Genomic DNA, 23,301 nt, shown 5'->3' on the forward strand with positions numbered 1-23,301 from the left:
CTGGACTTGGGCATTGTGAACCCCTTCTTGTTGGGCACTTCTAATTGGTTTAACACACAAAAAGATGAGCAGAGAGCATCCAAGGAGAGCAGTGAGGACCCTATCCACTGTTTGGACAGGTTTGCCTCAGCTTTAGCCTTGAGCCACTTGCAAACCATGGTAAACGGAAGAAAAACTGGTAAAATATATGAGAAAATAGTTAAAAATTTGGAAACTTTACTAGTATTTACGGTTCGCAGGAGGAAAACTAGCCGCTTAGGAAAAAAGACTTTCCCAAACTCTAAGGTCCCTATCCTGCTTTAGTCTCATACCATCAATAGGGCTCTGAAAAAGGGTCTCCTTGACTCTTGGATCTCATAGACCTTGCCAAATAAACAACTATCCTGATTTGCCACATGTCAGTATAGGAGTGGAGTATGTCCAATCTTGGTGCACCTTTTCAAAGCTATTTTTGGTTTTTCAAAGCTATTTTTAGCTGCCTCTCTCTCACACACTTTGCATGTGCAAGGTGATCTCTCTCTCTCTCTCTCTCTCTCTCAACCTAAATACAGAGATTGTCAATTTTCACCTTTGAGAGTAGACAGATCCAGGTCTTTGGTCCATGTGGATACTTGAACTCAACCTTTACTGGTCATAATGAGAGACTCTCCATGTTCCATGCCTTTCACGAGCATTTGGCACGAGTATACACTTTTCATTGGCATTGCTTAAGAGGAAGAGCCATCATGTACATTTCTAGAATTCATGCATCAACGTGCTGGCTCTTTTACACCTTAGTGACACTTGCATTGTTGTATCTGGGCCTACTCTCGACACCAGGTCAATCACGCCCCCATGAAGCACATTAGGGCGGCTCATGAATGGTGAGTGTTGTGTCATGTAGAAAAAAAATGCAACATAGTGAGAGATGGTCAAGAAAAGATGCGACCAGTCATGTGGAAGAACCTTTTAATTTTTTTGAGCAAACACAGTACTACTCTTATAAAGGTGTTACGGGCCTGGAAATTTGAAATCCTTGACAAGAGTACAGTAGTCTAAATATAAATCTTTTCTGGCTTACATAAAGCATTAGGAGACTCATGAGCTTTTGGGAGCAGTTGTAGAACATTGGGTTAAGCTTGTTTGATAAGTGTCACATGGAAAAGTTAATGATGGCAAGCAATTTTTTTCCCTACTTCTGATCTAGTGTTTATGAAAAAGGCATTAAATAGGGAGACGCAAAACACTTTCTCATCGTCTTATGTAGGCAATTGTGACCTTTTACCCTGTCAAGGTGACTTTCTCACCACAACACAAGATAGAACAGAACCCTAAACCAATCAAAGCCGGGACTCACCGCCAAGACATCCATACCCCTGTTTGAGCACCTCCATTATACCCATTGCTTGCGCTTTGCTCGTATCTTCAAGTATTACACCAACCTTATAGAAGCTGCAAAACAATAGTCTTTAAGAAAAATGGTAAAAACTCAATTTAAAAACAATCAATGCAGCATGATCAGGAAATAGTTGCTTAGCCATGATTTGGGCATGCTTGCTACTATGGGCATCTTCCCACCAAACGTCTCATGGCAACTGTTGTGTATAAACCAACCACAATCCACTGCATTGGGTGACACAATGAGAGCATGCTTTGCATGACCCTACACAACTGACAAAGACATATAGCGCACTCAAACATGTTAAGAAAATTCTTTAGGGAATGAATATGCTTACTGATATACCTAGAACACAGAAATCTGGCCTATCAAGTGTGAGGTACAAACAAGGTGAGGTACTCACAAGGGCCTGCCTATGGAGGTGGGAAGTATCCCCAACAGAAACCTAGGATCATTGTTGCCAATTCTATTAATAGTCATTGTTGCAATAGTCCAGCATCATCTCAAAGACATAGATATCATCCCCATTTGGGGGATACCCCAATTGTAGGAGGATTGAGTGGGCTACTCAATTGAATTTTATTTCAGGATTTTTGTGGTGAGCCCTGGTCTTGTTTTGCCCTCTCCAGCCTTATTATGCAGATGCTATCAAGTATACATACTCTTTGCCTTGTATAATTTTTCATTTCTCAAAAATCCAACACAATACTTCAGAAAATGAATCAAACAGAGCACTTAAAAATACTTACACAAGTTGTGCTTCCTTGTGACCTCAGATATCCTCTCCCAAATTTCAGAGTATTTCCTGCTATGTAGACTGCCAGACATAGGTCAGCAAACTAGAATGGCACTAAACTCCTGTATGAATATGAAATTCAAAGAGTTACTCTGCATGCAAAAGGCAGGGAGAGAAGAAGAAGAAGAGAATTTTAACGTCGTAGGAAACTATGAGACCTTAAAGATCTATCCGACGAGGAGAGTTGAAGGAGAGAGAGAGAGAGAGAGAGAGAGAGAGAGAGAGAGAGAGGAGAAAAATGATTTACTAATAACGTCTGCACAAGGCCGAAAAAATTCCTAAGCTATTAATGAAATGTGCAAATTGACTCAAAACTGCACACACGGATGCAACTAACGAAATGTTAACTGCACCCAAGCACAATGCCGTACCGGCACTGCTCTGGCATTACCTGTTCGCACTTGTCCGGCCATTTGGTCCAGCACAAACAATTTAGAATATTTTAACTGACTTATCCTAAGGCTTTGAATATAATGCAAGCCTTAAGATTACTGTCCTAAGGACCCCATCTCATTCCTGTGCTTGCACTGACGCGCGTAATTTTCTGAGCTTGAAATCTAAGGCTACTATCTACCCCTTCATTGAAAACCCGATTTCCCAATCACTAGGGCTTCAGGGTATTTTCTGCTAGGGTCTCCTTGAGGTGCTCTCGCCCAAATTTGGGCGCACCTGAGGCCCTAGAACTGCTAGTTCTATTATGATGTGTACACAACTAATTAGATAATTATTTTCTCGTAAATAAATTAATTATTTACAAAGTCTGACATTGTTACAGGTCCTGCAGTTCCCTGAGTGAGAGAAGTGTGCTTGGGTGAAACACTACAACACACATACATGGGTAATGCTGATGTGGCAGTGCTGTACAGATTTCCACCGACTGTTGACGAGGGACTGAACGGATGCCCGCGTTTTACGGAGCTGGCTAGCAACGCTAGCTTTGGGTTTGAGCACTTTTGGGGACCAATGCTTTTCATGTAACTACTTTTGAATTGGTCAAGGGTCTTTTAAGTGTGTCAAGGCCTCCTCTGCCAGCAGATTAGCTTGGGAGCACTACGGAGAGAGGACCCTCGGACATTGTACGTGTTGAAGCAAAATAATAAAGAAATACCGAGAAGGGGTGCCAGCCTTTGGGGCCAGTACTTTTGGGCGCGGAACTCTGTCGTGACGTGTCGTCTCTCTCTCTCTCTCTCTCTCTCTCTCTCTCTCTCTCTCTCTCTCTCTCTCTCAATTTTTCAGTTCTTTCAGTTTCTCTCGTGAGTGTTGCACTAGATCTTTGGATTGGGGTGTCCAAGTCTATTACACTGGGACTGCACAGAAAACCCCAATAACAAAAGATCATCCACTTATGACAGCACAGAAAACAAGAAATCTTGACCTTCAGTTGGATTGATAGGTGTTCCTACCGTCGATGCATCTAATGAACCATGTGAAGCTATGGGAAAAGTTAAAGATCAGGATTCCCTTATCCTCTTCAATTCAGGCTCCATGAAAAGTTTTATCTCCCTAGAACTAGTTGTAAGATTAGGTATTGAGGAGTATGCCAAGTGGACAAACCTACACGTCATCGACACCATTGATCGGAGTGCTTCGACTACAAGTTCAGACATTTACAGATCTAGTGGACTTCTACATTATGGATTTGGAAGGATGTGATGTTCTACTAGGCATGCCTTCGTTCAACAATTATCATGCCCGTTTTGACGCAAGAGAACAAACCATCCAATTGAAGCACAAGAACAAAGAGTTGGTGTTGAACTTCAGTACTCAAGCTACGGAGCCACGACACATTAAGAAACACGAATCGAAGGAAAGAAACTATTAATAAAGAGTGATAATGAACTGAGAATTCTTCTATATGAATTTATGATAAATAAACATTTTGATTACGACTAAGAACTATGATCTTGGGCGCGTACTCACACCACATGTCACGTGACACATCCAACCCTATGTGTTCGTGGACAAGCTACAACATGACCAAGGTTCAATCAGTCAAGTTAGTCTAGAATAGGAAGTGATTTGGCACTTTTGTGAGTCTGTTCGCAGACTGTGCATGACCAGACACTTAGATTAAATGCATATCCTCTGGTTGCACACCGCATGACCATCAGATTCCAGTCAGATCCCATCAATAGCATTTTTACAGTGCATAGACCTATTTTCCCTATTTTTGACATTTTTCACTTATTATTTTTAAGTGACTTTTATTGGAAGTAGGTAGGGCAATTTTGCTAAGTTTGTATATAAGCAAACCTAGCGCTAGCACTTTCTGGCAGAAGAGACAGCAGGAGCACCGCTCAACAGGCACCTTCTCAGCAGGACCCCCAACTGCATGACCTAGCGTTTTGCAACTCAACATCAAGCTAGCGTTTTTGCAAGGAAGATCAGCCTTGGCGATTTTGCATTGCAGAGGAGCTTCGGCAGTGCCAGACATAGTAGAATCACTTCACGACAGCAGATCAGCCCTAGCGTTAGTGGATTTTCCCCAAGCAACAGAATTCAGCCCTAGCGTTTTTGGATCAGCCAGAGACCTGGCGTTTTTGCAAATCTTTGCGACAGAAGCAATAGTAGCACCATCATTTTCAGTTTTCAACAGTCAGACTCCGCAGTAGAACCCCCGAACCTCGCAGATCTCACCTTCCCGCAGTAGATCCTCGCCGCACGGTCAGATTTGCAGATTCAGCCCGAAAACGCAGATTTCAGCATCTGCGTTTTCAGCGCGTTGTCGTCGTACCGTAGTCATCGACATAGAGTCAGAATTCAGCAGATAAAATTTTGCAGATTTCAGCCATTAGCATTTTCAGATTTCAGCCTGTCTCGTCGTCGTCCTCATCGTCGTCGACGTCGTCAGCAAGTCCAAGCATTGTAGAGATTTGTGCAATCATAAGTAGACCGCTCTCGCCATAGAGAGTGGGGCCTTCGGAGGAGGGTTTGACAACTTTTCTGGTGTCGTATTCTCTTCTTTCTCTATCTCTCAATCTCATGCACTTCCATTCACAGTGTCCATTCACTTTGTTTGTGTCCATTGCACTCTCTCACTAAAGGAACGGAAGGCTCTCTCTTCCGTAAGTAAAAGGAACCTTGAGCACAGTTCGGAGCACTCATCTTGAGCAAAGTTCAACATTCACTTCCGCTACACCTTACATTGGTATCAGAGCTTTGGAAGTGTTCTGTATCACTCAAGGAAAGAACCACAAGAACCACAGAATTTTTTTTGCTTGTTGAGGTCGCACGAACCCAAGTTTACTTGGGCGTGTCGACTCCTAATCGTGTTTTTGAAGAGTGACAGGAAACCCAAGAAAGAAGGGCTTGTCCAGCCTCCCCTTGTGCCTCTTTTCACTCATTGAGAGCGGACCATGCACTTAGCGGCCGGCCAATCGACGTGAGGTGGCAAAAAGCAACCCTGGTGTGAGCGCAAGGCCGCCAAGGGGTGCGCCCGCGGAAAAGAGCAGAACTCGAGTGAGGAGAAAACCCTTCTCTAACACAGATTGCAAGCGATAGAAGAACCTCAAGACCCTCAAGAACCCCAAGAACCCACGACTTCAATGGATGGTCATCACTCGAAGCGGAATGCATACTTCGCTTGGAGGTGATGAGCATGAGAGAGGCGAAGAAGAATTTCCCCACTAGGAGGTTTTTCTGAACCTCCCCCTTCCCCATCTACGACAAGGATTGCACTAACTCCTATGAAGGAGTTGCCGCAGTTGTTTCTGGACAGGAAGTTAGAACACGAAGAAAGAAGGGCAGCCATAGATCGTGACTATGAAGAAACAATGGCAATCCTTCTCTAACACAGATTGCAAGCGATAGAAGAACCTCAAGACCCTCAAGAACCCCAAGAACCCACGACTTCAGTGGATGGTCATCACTCGAAGCGGAATGGATACTTCGCTTGGAGGTGATGAGCATGAGAGAGGCGAAGAAGAATTTTCCCCACCAGGAGGTTTTTCTGAACCTCCCCCTTCCCCATCTACGACAAGGATTGCACTAACTCCTATGAAGGAGTTGCCGCAGTTGTTTCTGGACAGGAAGTTAGAACACGAAGAAAGAAGGGCAGCCATAGATCGTGACAATGAAGAAACAGTGGCAACCATAGAGCGTAAGTACCGCTTGGAAGCCAAAGTAAGAAAAGCAGAAAGAGAAGCAGAAAGAAAGGCCGACTTGGAGCGTGAGCGTGAGCAAGCGCGCTTGGCGGCCGAACAGAGCGCCCAGCACATGAAAGAGATGTTGCGACTCTTTTCTCAAGTGCAGGCACAGTTGCAAGAGATTCGGGAAAAGGAGACTCTCTCAATCTCTACTTCTCTAAACTTTAAAGCATGACACTCAAGATTTGCATGATGATAAGCATGATGCATTGAATGATGATAATGAGCATCATAATTTGAATGACAATGACAAGCATGATGATTTGCATGATGATCACGAGGTGATTTCTCACGAGCATGATGATTTGTATGATCAAGACGTGATTGTTCACAGAATGATGGTTTAGTTGATGCTTTTTCTAGCGAAGCTAACCTCGTTGCAGATTCGATCGATCACGAAGAATCGATCTTGGCTTTCAAGTCAAGGTCCAGAGCAAACCCCCAAGCAGAGTCGATCAAAACACAAAGAACCGACCTTGGCTCTCGAGCCTAGGTCCAAAGAACCTTTACAGGAAGTACTATGTGTTCGTATGATTAATCAACGCGCATTGTTCGAGTGTTTCATTCGTGATCGGTTTCTGTATTTTAGTCAGCGTCTTTATGTGATCCCTTTTCCTAGGCATGACATATTGTACGTTGAGCACGTTTCACTCATGAATGAGCACGGATGTATGCGGATTATTCATGAAAAGCTGAAAAATATGCATTCAAGGAAGTCACATTTCATGTCTCTTCCTTGGCCCGAAACAGTTGTAGAAAGAGCACAAGACGGTATGAGCACAAAGCATGGGTATCTTCGTTGTGAATTGCCACAGTTGATTGATTTAGATCAGAAAAACAAGATTCAATCTCATTGTTTGCGTGTGTGTGGTGAACGGTTTGGCACTCTGTCTATTTGTTCATCTACATTGCATGCACAGTCTTTAAGGAAGACGAGATTTTCTCCACTCACTTTACATGGAATGGGTATGTTCATGTTTTTGTGTTGGAAGTGGTTTCAGGAATTTTCAGCCTCGGAGATTCTTGAAGAAGGTAGACACATGACTATAGACGAAGTGGATGCATTGAAGATGACTTTGTGTAGCTTTCGGCGCGGCCCAGAGAAGAAGACGTTGCAGACCTTTATGAAGTTCAAGTATCGCACGACCCACACCTCAGAGTGGACCGGCGAAGAGTCCTTTCGAGGATTCCGGATGCTGTTGGCGATCTCCCTCGACGCTATACAGTTCGGTACCAGTACCTCACTTTGAAAAGGAGGGGATGTCACGTGACACATCCAACCCTATGTGTCCGTGGACAAGCTACAGCATGACCAGGGTTCAGTCAGTCAAGTCACTCTAGAATAGGAAGTGATCTGGCACTTTTGTGAGTCTGTTCGCAGACCGTGCATGACCAGACACTTAGATTAGATGCATATCCTCTGGTTGCACACCGCATGACCATTAGATCCCATCAGTAGCATTTTTATAGTGTGTAGACCTATTTTCCCTATTTTTGACATTTTTCACTTATTATTTTTAAGTGACTTTTGTTGAAAGTAGGTAGGGCAATTTTGCTAAGTTTGTATATAAGCAAACCTAGCGCTAGCACTTTCTAGCAGAAGAGGCAGCAGGAGCACCGCTCAACAGGCATCTTCTCAGTAGGACCCCCAATTGCATGACCTAGCGTTTTGCAACTCAGCATCAAGCTAGCGTTTTTGCAAGGACAGATCAGTCTTGGCGATTTTGCATTGCAAAGGAGCTTCGGCATTGGCAGACACAACAAAATCACTTCACAACCAGCAGATCGGCCCTGGCGTTAGTGGATTTTCCCCGAGCAGCAGAATTCAGCCCTAGCGTTTTTGGATCGCAGCCAGAGACCTAGCGTTTTTGCAGATCTTCGCGACAGAAGCAACAGTAGCACCAGCGTTTTCAGTTTTCAGCAGTCAGACTCCGCAGTAGAACCCCCCAACCTCGCAGATCTCACCTTCCCACAGCAAATCCTCGCCGCACGGTCAGATCCCGCAAAGTTTGCAAATTCAGCCTGGAAAACGCAGATTTCAGCATCTGCGTTTTCAGCGCGTCGTCGTCGTCGTCGTACTGTCGTCGTCGACATCATCATCGACATAGAGTCAGAATTCAGCAAATAAAGATTTGCAGATTTCAGCCATTAGCATTTTCAGATTTCAGCCCGTCTCGTCGTCGTCCTCATCGTCGGCAAGTCAAAGCATTGTAGAGATTTGTGCAATCATAAGTAGACCGCTCTCGCCATAGAGAGTGGGGGCCTTCGGAGGAGGGTTTGACAGCTTTTCTGGCATCGTATTCTCTTCTTTCTCTATCTCTCAGTCTCATGCACTTCCATTCACAATGCCCATTCACTTTGTTTGTGTCCATTGCACTCTCTCACTAAAGGAACGGAAGGCTCTCTCTTCCGTAAGTAAAAGGAACCTTGAGCACAGTTTTGAGCACTCATCCATTCACTTCCGCGCTGCACCTTACACCACAAGCAGGATCCAATGACCTTTTTGCGGCATTGGCTAAGATCTTGGGTGTGTGATCGACAACCAAGCAAGATTCAATGACCTTTTACACGCATTGGCTAAGAAACTGGCCATAAGATTGATTTCAGACGCAACCAAGGCATTTGTAGCTAGCTTTTATGTGTGCACGGCCATTATGAAACAAGAATGAATGATTGACTGTGAAATTTTAGGTTGCATGAATGTTAGCAGTAAGAGCATTTTTATTGTAACCTGCAATCGAGGACGATTGCTTTGATTTTAGAAGGCGGTATGTGACGGGTTTTAGGGTTAGGGTTTTCGCGTCGAGGTCATAGAAGCATCGGATCAATGCATTTATTTGGCCCGCCCCAAACTCACTTCCCCTAGAAAGGTCGTCCATGCCAATCTCTTGGTCAAAGCCGGCGGAATCCTCTGTGCTGTGATTACTTTTCTAGGAAGTAGTTGCATCTCTACGTCATCTGCGTGATGGACCTTCAATTCTAAGACTAGCTTGTCTAAGTTTTCCAGAACTTGCCAAGGGCCTAAAACCTAGAAGATGAGAAAGAAACTGAAGGGATTGCAACTTATGAATACCCACCGAGGGGCCTCACTTATTAAAAGAGAAGAAATTGAAGTTTGTCCAACTTAGAACACTGGCCTAGTGGCTTAAATCATTGAAGAGGCCCCACTTATAGAAAATAACAAAGGACATGCTGATGTGGCAACAATATGGACCTCCGCAATTTATGTCGGCTTCCGTATAGCACTTCCGCGTTGTCGAAATGTGTGCGGTCTAGCTGGGAAGGTGCAAGACCTTTGGTTGTGAGAGTTCGTGATGAGAGTCACAAACACTTTAAGAAAAAGCATTTATTTAAAATCACCAACCCTCTTTCTAAGGGTGACTGAAAATTTAAGAGCGTTCGTGACAACAAATCACAAACCCTCTTTCCTATCGTGCTTGAATTGGCTTGTTTACATAGTTGAGATTATGATGAGAGGATCACCAAATCACATTCAATTTCATTTAAAAAGATCATTTAAAAACCACTAAAGTTTTCAGCCATGAAACCTCAATGCTCATACAAGCACAAATCTCAATCAAAACCCAAACCTCTTTCATGGTATCATGTAGCCTCGCCCCCAATTACATAGTTGTAACATCAAACAATTGAAAGGAATGCACGAGCTTCCACCTTCACGGCGACGATTTTCTGATTTTGCAGAGATCTAAGAGCTTCAATATTGAAGCCTACACCATTTTGATAAGGGGAAACCCTAATTCACTCCCTCACAAGCTCAGATACAAGATTGCGAAGAGGCGGGATTGCAGCACACATAGATTGGGCAACCATGGAAGCTATTCCACAGTAGAAGAAAATTGCAGGTTTTTTCAGTAAAAAGCAGCCTTCTCTCTCTTCCCCGTGGCAATATGAGCTGATGTGTCAATTTTTGGGCCATTTAGCCACTTTGGACCAAAACTAGGTCATTTTCAAAAACGGAGTAAAACAAAATCCTTAAATTTGTGGGATCGCTCGCATAAGCATAAAAAGCATAGATAAGCATCATTTTTCATCAATATACCATTTTGGATCACTTTCCATGCAATTCTGCAACGCTGCCTGTTAGCTGCTATTTTCAGCAGTTTTTGCCCGCATCAGTCTTTATGGGCGAGATGAGTGTGCCACCATGAAACACTTGGAATATGTACATCACAAAACCAAATTATGCATCTCATCAAGTACAAAAACACACAACGGTCCACATCTAGGGTCACGACTCCCCAGATAGGTATCTACATGATAGCGACCGCAGTAGCCGCTCTAGCATATATCACAATATATACATTATTGTTTTTATTCCCATGCATTGAGAAGTATCAAAAGTGAGATGCATGTTTTTATTTCATATTATGTACGTGCCACGGCACAATAGCGTTCTGCATTGACATGCCATGTGTCACCTCTATGGATTTTCGCAAATTACGTTGCTGGCTTTTGGACAGTTTTCTATGCAAGCTTTTAGGAGTAGATGCTTTTGAAGTTAAAATGCTTTTAGGACTACTGATTTTGGGGCTCTGCTTTCGGCAACCCGTGTAAGTTTATAAGCGCCCCATGGGCCACTCTTCTAAGATATTTTGAAGGTAGAGCTTCAAAGAGCTGGACCATTGGGAGTAGTGCCTTTGCGAATCAATAATAAAGAAATACTGAAAGGGGCGTCAGTCTTTGGGGCCAACGCATCTTGGCTCAGAACTCCGCCGCGTCGTGTCATCTACTCTCCCTTTCATTTGAAGTTTTTAAGAATCATTACGGATTTGGGAGGATATGATGTTCTACTAGGCATGCCTTGGTTCTACTAGTATCATGCTTGTTTTGACACAAGAGAACGAACCATCCAATTGACGCACAAGAACAAAGAGTTGGTGTTGAACTTAGGTACTCAAGCTACTCAAGGAGCGACGACAAATTAAGAATCACAAATCGAAGGAAAGAAACTATGATGAACTAAGAATTCTTTTGTACAAATTTATGATTAATAAATATTTTGATTATGACTAAGAACTATGATCTTGGGTGTGCGCACACACCACAAGAAGGATCCAATGACCTTTTTAAGGCATTGGCTATGATCTTTGGTGTGTAATCGACATCCAAGCAAGTCCCAATGACCTTTTACACGCATTGGCTAAATAAGATCGATTTTCAGACGCAACCGAGGTGTCTGCACCTATCTTTTATGGGTGTATTGCCATTATGACACAAGAATGTATGACTTACTGTAAAGTTTTAAGCTGCATGAATGTTAGCAGTATGAGCATTTTCATTGTAACATACAATTGAGGACGATTGCTTTGATTTTAGAAGGCAGTATGTGGCAGGTCTTAGGGTTAGGGTTTCTGCGTCGAGGTCATAGACGCATCGTATTAATGCATTCATTTGGCCCGCCCCAGATTCACTCCATCTAGAAAGGTGGTCCATGCCAATCTCTTGGTCAAAGCCGGAATCCTCTCTGCTGTGATCAATTTTCTCTAGGAAGTAGCGCATCTAAACGTCATCTGCGTGATGGACCTTCGGGGTTAAGACTAGCTTGTCTAAGTTTTGCAGAACTGGCAGAGGGGCCTAAAACCTAGAAGATGAGAAATAAATTGAAGGCATCCCAACTTATGAATACCCACTCGAGGAGCCTCACTTATAAAAAGAGAAGAAACTGAAGTCTGTCCAAATTAGAACTCCTACTAAGGAGCCTAAATCATTAAAAAGGGCACACTTATAGAATATAGCGAAGGACATGCTGACGTGGCAATAGTACAGACCTCCACAATTTACCTTAGCTACCATACAACACTTCCACGTTTTGCGCTGACATGTCACATGCCATCTCTATGGATTTCTGCGAATTACAATGCTAGCTTTTGGGCAGTTTTCTAAAGCTTTTAGGAGTAGATGCTTTTGAAGTTGAATGCTTTTAGGACTATTGATTTTGAAGCTCTACACTGGCAACCCTTGTAAGTTTATGAGCGCCCCACAGGGAGTGCTCGTTGCTGCTGTGCCTTCCCCCCTCGCCATCGCTGACCTTCCCCCCCCTTGCTTCGCCCCTGCCCTGCAGCGCGCACCTCGCGCATGCCCCCTCCCCCTCCATCTCGCTACCTCGGCCTGCCCCTGCGCGCCATCCCATTGCCCCCCATTCCACTGCGCCTGCCCGCTGCCCCTGCCCGTTTTTCGCGCGCCAGACCGCTCCCCTCCCTCCATCCCGCTGCCCTTGTCCTCTGCCCTCGCTGCCCCAGCCTGTATCCGCTAGCCTGCTCCCCCCCCCCCCCCCATCCCGCTGCTGCAACCCTTCTCCTCCGCACGCCCGCCCGCTCGAAGGCCTCACTTGTTCAGTCCTACAGTAGAGTCTTCGTTGGAATTTTACTCGCCGAGCTCTCTGGTGCTTGTCTTCACGCCCCCCCTCTCCTGCACAGCAAGAGACAAAAATGGAGGCTCATGCAACAGAGCGAGCGAGCCTTGCAGCAGAGGTGGAACGCCTCCGGGCGACCTCCGTCATCTGCAAGTTTCTCGGCACCCGACCAAGCAGAGGAGAGCTGCGTGACCTTCAGGCCCGCCTTCTCGCGGAGGTGGGCAAGATCTTGGACGTTCAGATCCTCGGACGAGGCTACTATCAGATTGAGTTTGAGACCTCCGAGATGGCGTCCAAGGTCATCGCCATGACTCCCTTGACCATCCGAGCAGTTCGAGCCCACTTTCGATAGTGGAGACATGGTTTCGACCCTGCTTCCGATGTTCTAGTAGAGGAGGCAGACATTCCCATCTACGTCTGCTTTCCTGGTTTGCGGAGGGAGTACCTATCACTTTTGCCGAGGATAGGCTCAGCGATTGGGACTGTCTTGGAGACGCCTTGCACGGCAGCCTCAGTAGCTGCCAAGGCCGCCGGCATTCCCTCAGTTCGCGTTCTGGTTAGGGATACTCACACTCTCTCGAAGGTCATCTAACTCCCTCGGGTGAGTGGGGGTTGGTTTAGACAAAGCGTGGAGTATTCGTGCCTCCCGAATCAGTGCTTCATTTGTCGACAGATGGGCCATCTTGCGAAGGCCTGTCCACGGAGGAGGCCCTGACCTACACCACAGGCCCAACCCCAGCCTACAAGGGCTGGCCAGCAGCCACAGGCAGAGACACAGAGCACACAAGAAGAGCCACCCTCCGAGCCTGGGGCTCCAGCAGAGGAGGGATGGCAACAGGTTCGTGGTCGACGACGGCAAGGGCCACAGCGACAGCCTGGCACTCAGGGAGGTCCTTAGGCGCCTGCCCAGCAGCAGTGGGTTCCCACGGGGAACCGATTCAGTCCTCTTGAGCAGGACGAGGTCCCTGCTCCAGCCCCCACCTCCGCTTCACCCTCAACAGCCCCCCCTCCCTCCGAGTTCCCCTCCTCCTCATCAGGCCCCCCCCCCCTCCTGCTCCCGCCGCCTCTTCTCCTTGCCCCTCTACCTTTGCCGATCGCCCTCGCCCCTCTTCTCCCCCACCTCCCCCTGCTCCTACATCCCCCCCTCCCGCTCCAGTTCCTCAGTCGACCCAGGGGGCGGGGCCATCCCCGGCTGCTAGGAGATCTCTTGGCAACGCCTTTGCCACGAGTCGCTTAGCGAGAGAGGGACAGCCTTTCTTGCGACCCCCTCTACAGGTACAGACGTCTCCCTTTGCAGCAGTCCCTCGTGGTCTGACGAGCTTCGACATTCGGCGCTGATGGGACTTCTTTGACTACGACTTTACACACTTTCTCGGCGACTCCTCAGCAAACCATGAGGCAGCCTGCTTCAGGGTTCATGTTCTGTTCCTTGCAGCTAGGGGGATAGAGGCCTTGGACTCGGTGGTTGGCTTCTCTTTTCTCCTTTGTGGCAAAGACCTGACTGAGTGGACTCTCGACTCAGTGTTGGAGTGGCTCCAAACACAGGCCCTAGAGTTCTCTCACCACATGGGAGACCTAGGAGTTACAGACATGCTTCAGACTCTGTGGCCATTGGCCAAGTTTGTTGTGACCCCTCCAGATGCAACAGGATGTAGACACAATGTGGTTCACTTCTTTGCTGATACGCAGTGCCCGCCATGCTATGTACACATTCATGAGGACTCCTGGACAGAGGAGGTTGCTTTACGCACGGCTCGGTCTACTTGGGCTTGGGCCAGGCACTCTTTGCAGTCACACCTATCTAGAGGACGCTCGGATGCGGATTACTCCCCAGCCAAGCCAACCTCGAAGATAGCGCGTTTAGCTGCTGCGGCAGCATCTGTTCTCTCTCGCTCCCCATGAGGATCGTCTCATGGAACGTGCAGGGATTAGGTGGGCCCCAGTTTCAGCGTCAGAGGGGCCGATTGCGTCAAGAGCTTCAGCGTTGCGCTGTGAGAGAAGAGATTGACCTCCTTATGCTACAGGAGCATTATCTGTGTGAGAGCCGCATTAGACGATGTGATCAGCTCTTGCGTAGACGATATGATACTTTTTGGTCAGCTGCTTTTTGACCTAGAGGCATCCAAGGTGGGGTATGTATGACTATTGCGGAGTCTTTACAGCAGGCCATTGTGGACAGAGGGATTATTGTGCCAGGCAGGGCGTAGTGGATCACTATGCAGGTTCAGGGTTTCCTTGTGGGCTTCCTGAACATATATGCGCCCAATGTGGCGAGTGCACGAGCAGATTTTTGGTCACAGATTGTTGAGTCTCTGCCGCAGGTAGAGCAGTGGTGCATAGGGGGTGACTTCAACATGTTGGAGGACCCTTCTGACAGGATTGGTGGTAGCCACGTTACTGTGCATGGAGTTGAGCTGGTAGCTTGGGAGAGGTTTTGTATGATTGAGGGTTTCAGATGTGTGGCAGCACTCTAGCTTTGTGAGGCCCCCAGACAACTTGGCCTTCTCTCGTTCGGCGGACTGCAGAGTGGTAGGAGTGAACCTATCGTGGATAGATTGCTTCTACACTAGTGACCATTTCTGTGACTTGGGTGGGACAGTTGGCATTCTGGCAGGGACTTCCTTCTCGGACCATGCACCAGTGATCCTCACAGTGGCAGATAGGCAGAGGAGGGGGAGCACGATGCTTCGCATCCCTGAGAGGGTCTTACTAGACTCTGCACTCAAAGAGCGAGTGGAGGCTCTTTGGACAGAGAGCTTGGACATGCAGGATTCTCCTGCTGACAGAGTGGCCTCAGAACTAGCTCAGCTTAGCCGTTTCTTTCTCCAGGAGTCTTTGGCTCACGTGGCTGCAGCGAGAGAGGAGGAGTAGCGTCTCAAACGGGGCGTTGCTTCCTTGCAGAGGATGCAGGAGCAGCATCCACACAATCCTTGGTTGGAGGAGCAGTTACAGCAGGCTCGCCAGGAGCTTGTTAGCACAGAGGAGCGGCGCCATGAGTTTGCTTTCTATCGACAGGCATCTCAATGGACGCAGGTGGGTGACAGAGTGACTTGTGCTTTCTTTGAGGCAATGGGACCTCGGTATACGCATGCCAAGGTCAGTTAGTTGAGGAGGCTCGACGGGTCAGTTGCTTCTGTGTTAGAGGATATACGTGCAATTGCTACTGACTTCTACCGTGAGTTACTGTTTGCAGAGTCTCTGTCAGAGCGTCAAGATGCATGCAAGGAGCAGGTGTGGGCACAGATGCCATGCCTTGTGACTGAGGAGATGCATCAGAGACTTGAGCTGCCACTTGAGCTTGAGGAGTTGGACACGGCTCTTAGTGCATTCCCCCGTGGTAGCTGTCCAGGTGAGGATGGCTTGACTCCCAGTTTTTCCTTGGAGTATTGGGACTTGCTTGGCCCAGATCTTTGTAGTGCTTCCCATACATCTTGCACACAGGAGAGATGGCTGACAGCCTGAGTGAGGGTCCGATCTACCTCATTCGCAAGGAGGGTGGCTCCTTGGATGAGATTCGACAGTGGCGCCCCATCACTATCCTCAACTCAGCCTACAAAAAATTATTGCCAAGGCTCTGAGTTTGAGGATCCAGCCACTTCTAGAGAGCCTTATACATGGGACTCGGATTGGTTTTGTCAAGGAGAGTAGTATCCTTGACAACATCTTTACTTTTTGGGAGGCTTCTGCCCTAGCGCAGCTCCGTGGTGAGGATCTAGTGATTCTTCTTCTCGATTTTGAGAAGGCCTACGACAGAGTTGACTTGGACTTTCTGGAGGGCACTCTACGCAGGATGGGCTTCTTAGATGCTTGGATCAGAGGGGTATCAGCTTTGTACAGATGGGCACACAGTCACGTACTTTTGTCAGGAGGTAGAGGTGATCGTTTCATGCTCACACATTCAGTCAGACAGGGCTGCCCTCTTCCTCTTTCTGTTCTATACTGAGGCAATGAGCAGGTTTTTGGTGTCACAGCAGGTTGGTTTGCGGGGCTTAGCACTCCCAATTCGGAGAGATGAGCTACTGGACGCTGAGTTTGATGACGACTCAGCATTGTACTTGGATGGCCAAGAGGCCAACCTTCACAGGTGTGAGCAGGCTCTTGAGACCTTCTGTTGTGCATCTGGCGCACTGATCAACTGGAGAAAGGCAATGGCTTTCTCGGTTGGTAGTGCTCCTGTACCCAATTGGATGCCAGGTGAGGGTTTCAGGTGGATTCCCTCAGGGACTGCAGTACGGTACTTGGGCTGTCAAGTTGGTCTGGACTTGTCTCCAGAGCAGCAGATTGCTCCCCTCCTCTTGATAGACAGGAGGAAGTTGTTACATTGGAGCTCCGCACGACTTTCTTTGGCTGGCAGAGTTGTAGTGGCCAACCAGGTGCTCTTGGCGACTATGTGGTACATCACTTCTTGCTGGATCTTCTTGAGTTCTTGTATCAGCCAGGTAGAGAGGCTGATCAGAAACTTCCTTTGGTCAAGACGTGACACTCAGATAGTCCGGGCCAAAGTGGCTTTGCAGGTCATCACTCTTCCTTGTTCACAGGGAGGGCTTGGGATCATAGACCCAGCACAGCAGAGCAGAGCCCTTCTTGGGAAGTTCATAGTCAGAGGACTTCTTCCAGGTGAGGAGCCCTGGAAGGAGTTCTTGCTACAGCGGCTTCGTGCTAGGGTGCCTCAGGCAGGAGGCCCCTGGCGACCTTCGACCAAATGGATCTTCACTGAGATGCGCAGAGTTGGTTTGAGCAGGAGACTAGGACCGCTTCGCTGTGAGTTTGCTTCGATCTTCGGAGCATTTCCGGCGAGGCTTGGAGCAACGACATCCTACTTGCACGGACGAGCGCTTACGACAGCCCCTTGTTTGGAATCCCATGGTTAGCACTCAGAGAGGCCACTTGGTTGGTAGTCAGCCTCATGTTTCTTGGGGTCCCATGGCAGCGGGTCCAGCACGCTCTTCAGGTGACTGGTTAGAGTTTTCAGGCTTGTCAAAGGAGCTGTAGGGTCTCCAGCTACAGGGCATGAGAGGGGTGCTACAGAGCATGTGCCAGGACATCTCAGAGGCAGTACCAGCTGAGTGGCTCACACCTCTCGAGCCAGTAGCGCCCAGATGGATGGGAGCCTTCACGCGACTGGAGGTTCTCATCTCAATTTGGGCCTGCTCAGAGACTGTTCCCTCCCTGTTTTTCGAGTTACAGGGTGAGGGACGCTTACAACGAGTTCAGAGTTGCAGTAGAGGCCCCGCCTTTCTTTCAATACATTGTTCGACTGGGATGTGACATACTGGCAGCACAGAGAGGCTCGCCCTGCTTTGCAGCACCTCATTGGCAGGAGGAGGGTCTCACAACTGAGTTCTTGGCAGCTTTTTGGGAGAGGTTGTGGGACTCCGGACAGCCAAGGCGAGTCACCTTGTTTCAGTGGCTGGTCGCACACAGAGCTACAGCAGTTGGGAGCTAGCTTGTGCATAGTGGTCTCTCGGCCGCATGTACAGCTTGTGACCATCTTGTGGAGAGTCAGCGTCACTGTCTTCGGGACTGTCCTTTGGCACAGCAAGTGTAGCTTCGTGTTCTTCGACTAATGCCTGCTCTTTCCACGGCTCGGCAGTACACTTGGGGAGCAGCTGCTTGGTCCACTCTCACGGGCCCGGCACTACAGTTTGAGCTATCTTCCACCACCAAGATGATAGTGATGCAGGGGGGGCGACCTACACTCCAGCCTGCCACAGAGCTTACTCCACAGGAGTGGTGCACTGAGAGAGCGGAGTGTTGGGAGCTCATCAGTAGCCTGACACTCTGGTTCATATGGTGGGCCAGCTGCTTTTGCATCTTTGAGGCTCGCCCTGTACCACCAGCAGAGACTGTTCGCGATCTTTGGCCAGAGCTAATCCACACTCTCATAGGACAACTCGAGAGACTCCAGAGCAGCTCCGACCGTATGCGGGCGCGCAGAGAGACTTTCCTTCGACTCTAGCGTCCTGGGCCTTTTTACACCATGGTCTAGGGTGACTCAGATGGCACTACCGTCCACCTATGTGGCTTTTCCCTCCTCCCATCTCTTGATTTAGCCTCTTTGTACATTTGGAGCTTTTTCATTGGGAGCGTCTCCCCATCATGGTTGTTTTAGCCCTCTCTCGAGCAGGTGGTTGTAGCCCTATGGGCAGTTTCATTAACTAATAGAAGGATCTTTTTCTCGGAAAAAAAGTTTATGAGCGCCCCATGGGCTACTCTTTTGGGATCTTTTGAAGGCAGAGCTTCGAAGACTTGGACCATCGAGAGTTGTACCTTTGTAGATCAATATAAAGAAATACCGAAAGGGGCGCCAGTCTATAGGGCCAGCGCTTCTTCACTTGGAACTCCACCGCACTACGTCATCTACTCTTCCTTTTATGTGAGTGTTAAAGTATTGTCAAGTGTGAAGTTAGCACTTATCTCTTTGTGTTTTCCGTCCGATACGTCATCGGAAGTGATATAGAAGGCAAACTTGATCCTCTCGATGGATTGACGCAAACAGATTTTGATTCCGACAACTCGGGAAAATTAGGATTTTCAAGGGAAAATTAGGATTTTCAACAGGAAATTAAAATTTTTGCAAAAAAATTCACCATGTGAAAAAATAAAGTTTTTGGGAGCCCTTGTTATTTGAATCCGACAATTTTTCAATTGACAATAAGAACCGTGAAGTTTATTTTGTTTTATAAAACTTGAATGAATATATGATGATAACAAATTATGAATAATTCAATAATGATTATGATTATTCATTATTGAATTTGACATGGTATGGCCAATGGCATGCTTCTGTCATACCATGAGGTAGATGTTCACTTTGGTGACTCTTCATAGACTTTGGATGAACGATCACATTCAAAGAGACATATTTTCCAAATAGACTCGGAGTATGATGATCTTGGGTGTGTGCAAGCACCACAAGCAAGATCCAATGACCTTTTCACGGCATTGGCTAAGACGCATATGAAGTCGTCTACATAATGCCAGGGCATTTGAATGACCTTCGGGTCTTGGACTAACTTCACTGAGTTTTACGGGAACTTGCCAAGAGACCTAATGTAACAAACTGCTGACGTGTCAAAGCCCTGAAGAATGGAGCCAACTTACAGATGCTGGCCGAGGGGCCTAAACCCTAAGAAGAACAAGTAACAGAAGAAGAAGTCCTACCAACTTATGGGGACCCCGTCCGATGGGGCCCCAAGTGACATAAAGAATTAAAATAAAGCAGGACTCACACAAGAAATCGTGAAGCTGGCTGATGACGTGGCAGATTTTTGAAAATCACGATGGTTGATGACGTGGCATGCTATACGGATTTCCGCGTTTTGTGCTGACTACTGACGTGGTAGCTGTATGGAATTCCGGATTTTACGCTAGCAGCTTTTGAGCATTGCTTTTAGACCAAATGCTTTTGAGTTTTGAAGGCTTTTCACTGTAACTGCTTTTCAGGTCAAGGGCCTTTAAATATGAGGCTAGGGCTCATTCTTTGACATGCTTCCTGGAGAAGGTGCAGAGTCTGGAGTACCGGCTTGTACTGTGTTGATGCAATATAAGGAAATACCGAAAGGGGCGCCAAGGTTTGGGGCCAATACTCTCTAGGGTGGAATTCCGCCACTCCGTGTCGCGTGTCGTTTCTCTCTTTCAATTCAATTGTTATTGAAGTGCTAAAAGTCTGTTCAGTCTGTTCTTTTCTGTTGGCGCGTGGTGCCCATCTTGTGACAATGGTATCAGAGCATCAGGCGTGTGCGTTTCTGAAAGCATACCGGTCCCACAGAAGTGTAGACAGAGTTATTGTGGAGCATCGGGCGCGCTCTCGTCTTCACCGCTCATGTCTTACAAGGCATAAGCCATAAAGATCACTTGCAAGAGAAGGATCCAAGATTTGTTTCGAGCTGCTGTTTTTCTCAAAGGCAGTGCAATGCAGATGTTGATAGCTACCAAGCAGCATACTCCAAGTACTTGGCAAGCTTTCAAGAAAATTTTTGCCCGAAGTTATATGGTTTTTGACATCTTCCTTTGGAGTGCAACTTCAGGCAGAGTGGGGTATCCTGAAATGCGTGCCCTAGCAGATTATAACTTGAAATTTCTCGACATCTCTCAGTAGATGTCTCTTCACGAGCAAATGACCTTGGAGGTCGGTGTGCTTGCTATCTCTTGGGACTACCATCGCCGCCAAAGAAACATTGTTTGTCCAAGAGCTGATGGACCATGCTGTGCTCGGCTACGACCTTACGGAATGAACCTAACCCTAATTTTTTATGCAGGTTCCAGCATGGAAAGTCAATCGACTTTTCGAGCTCGGCTAATGTCGAGATTTCTTTTTAAGTTTGAAATCTGTTTGAGAACTTGTTTGGTGATCCTGTTTGAAATTTGTTTGAAATGGATGGTATCTGTTTTTGAACCTGTTTTGGTGCCGATTTGAAATGTTCGACTCTGGTTTTAATACTGGTTTTATTGATTAGTGATTTTTACTCCCGGGTGGAGAAGTGAGAAATACTGTTTTGGTATTGTTTGAACCTCGGAACAACGCAGGCCGATGCCTGGAGATCGTTCCGTTGTATGCTAGAAAACCTCCAAACGATGCAGGCCGATGCTTGGGGAGCGTTTGGTTGTATGCTTGAACCTTCAAGCGACGCACACTGCGATCTGGGGAACGTTTGGTTGTACAGTCCTTTGAGCTCATGGCCCATACCTTTTTAGGTTATTTGCGGGGGGAGTGACGAGGTAGTCATTGAGTAGCTTCATACCGCAGACCGTTTGTCTCGGGGGAGTGCTCAGCGGCATTGTTTGTTGTGTCTTGTAACATGCATATGTAAGCATTTGTGTTGCATTGTGATGTGTCAATTACTAAATATTCCTAATTGGATGAGATTGCCTAGGTATGTAATTTTAGTGCATCAAGACACCCGTGGAAGATCAGCACGGTCTGGGTGTGATGGCTAATTTTACTACGCCGGAATATCAAGAGTTCCTATCTAGACAAAGGAGAAGCTAACTCCTTGATCAAAAGAGCCGAAAGGAGAAGCTAACTCCTTGATAAAAAGAGCTGAAAGGAGAAGCTAACTCCTTAACAAAAAGAGCTAACTGATTGTCCCTCACAATGACCCTCTGAAATGTTTTTGAGCTAACTTGAGTTGTTTTGCAGATATGCCGTAATCGCGGACGATTACTCTCTTTCAAGAAGGGGAGATGTAACAAACTGCTGACGTGTCAAAGCCCTGAAGAATGGAGCCAACTTACAGATGCTGGCCGAGGGGCCTAAACCCTAAGAAGAACAAGTAACAGAAGAAGAAGTCCTACCAACTTATGGGGACCCCGTCCGATGGGGCCCCAAAGTGACATAAAGAATTAAAATAAAGCACGACTCGCACACACACAAGAAATCGCGAAGCTCGCTGATGGCATGGCAGATTTTCGAAAATCACACTGGCTGATGACGTGGCATGCTGTACGGATTTCCGCGTTTTGTGTTGATTGCTGACGTGGCAACTATACGGAATTCCGGATTTTACGTTGGCAGCTTTTGAGCATTGCTTTTAGACCAGATGCTTTTGAGTTTTGAAGGCTTTTCACTGTAACTGCTTTTCAGGCCAAGGGCCTTTAAATATGAGGCTAGGGCTCATTTTTTGGTATGCTACCTGGAGAAGGTGCAGAGTCTGGAGTACCGGCTTGTACTATGTTGATGCAATATAAAGAAATACCGAAAGGGGCGCCAAGGTTTGGGGCCAATACTCTCTGGGGTGGAATTCCACCAGTCCCTGTCACGTGTCGTTTCTCTCTTTCAGTTCAATTGTTATTGAAGTGCTAAAAATCTGTTCAGTCTGTTCTTTTCTGTTGGCACGTGATCCCGTCTTGTGACACCTAAAACCTAGACATAGAAGAAATACCAACTTATGAAATATTAAAGAAGCACACACACACAAAAGATTGCATAGAGACATGATGATGTGGCAGTAGCTATACGAATTTCCGTAAAATTCCGCTGGCTGACGGTGTGGCATGCTGTACGGATTTCCACAAATCACACGGGCTGATTTGGGCAGATTTTTGCACTAGCTTTTGAGAGCTTTTAAGTGCTTTTAGTGTCACGTGACACATCCAACCCTATGTGTCCGTGAACAAGTTACAGCATGATCAGGGTTCAGTCAGTCCAATCAATCTAGATTTGGAAGTGATATGGTACTTTTGTGAGTCTATTCGTAGACCGTGCATGCCCAGACACTTAGTGTAGATGCATATCCTCTAGTTGCACACACCATGATCATCAGTATTTCCTTCAGAATCCATCAGATTCAGTCATGGGAATTTTCCAGTGCATTTAGCCTATTTTCCCTATTTTTGGTATTTTTCACTTATTATTTTTAAGTGACTTCCCAACAAAAGTAGGTAGGGCAATTTTGCTAAGTTGTATAGAAGCAAACCCAAGTTAGCACTAAATGGCAGAAGAGACAGCAGGAGCAGGAGCACATGCTCAACAGGCACCTTCTCAGCAGGAACCCCGCAGTACCCTCAGCATCGCCACATTCAACCTAGCCTTTTGTTCTCCACAAACACCTAGCCCTGGCGTTTTTGCATACCATCAGCACCCCCACAGCCCTGGCGTTTTCAGCCA

The 23,301-nt window shown here is 46.8% G+C and overlaps 1 protein-coding gene across 3 annotated transcripts in view; it reads right to left on the reverse strand.

Annotated features, from left to right (window-relative positions):
- Positions 1-1,029: 1,029 nt before the first annotated feature.
- LOC147455510 (pentatricopeptide repeat-containing protein At5g27110-like) overlaps positions 1,030-23,301 on the reverse strand; it is a 39,234-nt gene continuing 16,962 nt past the window's right edge. Inside the window, exons 2-3 of one of the 3 annotated variants that reach the window (XM_086514273.1) lie at positions 2,128-2,183; positions 1,030-1,431 (exon numbers count right to left, since the gene is read on the reverse strand). The gene's annotated coding sequence lies outside the window, so the exon portion shown is untranslated. Of the gene's footprint in view, positions 1,432-2,127; positions 2,196-23,301 lie in introns of all 3 variants that reach the window. The other 2 variants (XM_086514272.1, XM_086514271.1) reach the window with 2 other exon arrangements.

This window comes from Adiantum capillus-veneris, chromosome 6 (genome assembly GCF_014529385.1).
Source record: "Adiantum capillus-veneris isolate H3 chromosome 6, ASM1452938v2, whole genome shotgun sequence".
NCBI lineage: Eukaryota > Viridiplantae > Streptophyta > Polypodiopsida > Polypodiales > Pteridaceae > Adiantum > Adiantum capillus-veneris.